The following is a 2,524-nucleotide window of genomic DNA, read 5'->3' as shown; positions in this document are numbered from 1 at the left end:
TTACTGAAAACTGTACTAATAGATAGGTATATTTTGTGGATTTGAGACTTACCACTAGAAGTTTAAATGGCTGCACATATACTAATCGCCAGGTATATTATTTTTTATTGCTGAAAAATACAAATTGTTGGCGTTGCCTCACAATGAACGCCATAGATAACACAATATATTGTTGGCGTTAGCCAGGTGGCATGCCACCAGTACTAAAATACTACTGACTAATAACCCACAAGTATAGGGGATCAATTGTAGCCTCTTTTGATAAGTAAGAGTGCCGAACCCAACGAGGAGCTAAAGGTAGAACAAATATTCCCTCAAGTTCTATCGACCACCGATACAACTCTACGCACGCTTAACGTTCGCTTTACCTCGAACAAGTATGAAACTAGAAGTACTTTGTAGGTGTTGTTGGATAGGTTTGCAAGAATATAAAGAGCACGTAAATAAAAACTAAGGGCAGTTTAGGTAAAGAAGCAATAAAGTTAGTATAGCGAGTGTGGAAAAGTGGTGGTAGAAGTTGCAAAATTGTCCCTAAGCAATTGACTACGTTACTAGACCGATAGCAAGTTTTATGTGAGAGAGGCCACTGCTAGAATGTCATCCCCGACTTAGAATTCTGTGCACTTATGATTGGAACTATTAGCAAGCATCTGCAACTACTAACGTTCATTAAGGTAAAACCCAACCATAGCATTAAGATATATTGGTCCCCCTTCAATCCCGTATGCATCAATTTCTATGCTAGGTTGAAGCTTCTGTCACTCTTGCCCTCCAATACATAGTCCTATCAACATACAACTAACCCTATGGTGTGATCCACGTGCGCGCTCATATGATGGGCACCAAAGGACAGCAACATAACCACAAGCAAATTAAACCAATCATAGCAGTTCACCAATTACCGATAGGACAACGAAAATCTACTCAGACATCATAGGATGGCAACACATCATTGGATAATTATATGAAGCATAAAGCACCATGTTCAAGTAGAGGGTACAATGGGTTGCGGGAGAGTGGACCGCTGTTCATAGATGAGGGAAGGTGACGAAGATATTGGTGAAGATGGCGGAGGTGTTGGTGTAGATCGCCGTCACACGATGATGGCCCCGACGGCGTTCCGGCGCCACCGGGAGAGAGGGGGAGAGGGCACCCCTTCTTCTTCTTCTTCTTCCTTGACCTTCTCCCTAGATGGGAGAAGGGTTTCCCCTCTGGTCCATGGCCTCCATGGCGGCGGAGGGGCGAGAGCTCCTCCGAGATTGGATCTGTCTCTCCGTCTCTCTCTGTTTGCGCGTTATAGATTCTGGCCTTTCACCGTTTCTTATATTCCCGGAGATCCGTAACTCCGATTGGGCTGATATTCTAACACTATTTCTATCCGTATATTGGATTTCTTGCGGCGAAAGAAGGGCATCAACCGCCTTACGGGGTGGCCACGAGGGCCCAGGGCGTGCCTGACCCCCTGGGGGGCGCCCCTCTGCCTCGTGGCCCCCTTGGGCATCGTCTCACGTTGATTCTTCTTCCCGAAAATCACATATATTCCAAAATAAATCTCCGTCAGTTTTTATCCCGTTTGGACTCCGTTTGATATGAATTTTCTACGAAACAAAAAACATGCAACAAACAGGAACTGGCACTGGGCACTGGATCAATATGTTAGTCCCCAGAAATAGTACAAAAAGTTCCCAAAAGTATATGAAAGTTGTATAATATTGGCATGGAACAGTCAAGAATTATAGATACGATGGAGACGTATCAGCATGCCCAAGCTTAATTCCTGCTCATCCTCGAGTACGTAAATGATAAAAAAAGATAATTTTTGATGTGGAATGCTACCTAGCATAATCTTGATCATGTAATCTAATCATGGCATGAATATTAAGACACGAGTGATTCAAAGCAATAGTCTATCATTTGACATTAAGACAATAATACTTCAAGCATACTAATAAAGCAATTATGTCTTCTCAAAATAACATGGCCAAAGAAAGTTATCCCTACAAAATCATATGATCTGGCTATGCTCCATCTTCACCACACAAAGCATTCAAATCATGCACAACCCCGATGACAAGCCAAACAATTGTTTCATACTTTTGATGTTCTCAAACCTTTTCAATTTTCACCACAATACATGAGCGTGAGCCATGGATATAGCACTATAGGTGGAATAGAATATGATGGTGGAGGTTGTGTGGAGAAGACAAAAAAGGAGAAAGTCTCACATCGACGCGGCTAATCAACGAGCTTTGGAGATGCCCATCAATTGCTACAATGCGAGTAGGGGCGGACCCAGAACCAAAATGTCCTGGTATCCACGTGTACACACTACACGGTGGATAAAAAACAATAATATACATAAATTAACACACTCAACAACTTAAAATGTCCAGCGTATTTGTTTTAGCCAAAATGAAGCGTTCCTCTTGAAATACTATTTGATTTTGTAAAGTTGAACAATAAAGCATAAGAACTCCAAGCAATAAAAACAACAACAACAACATAGAACAATATATCTTGATTA

The sequence above is a fragment of the Triticum urartu genome, chromosome 7A (assembly GCF_056163025.1).
Source record: "Triticum urartu cultivar PI428250 chromosome 7A, HENAU_Tu73, whole genome shotgun sequence".
NCBI classification, from domain to species: domain Eukaryota; kingdom Viridiplantae; phylum Streptophyta; class Magnoliopsida; order Poales; family Poaceae; genus Triticum; species Triticum urartu.
The sequence above is the reverse complement of the archived record's forward strand: the minus strand, read 5'-3'. Positions refer to the sequence as shown.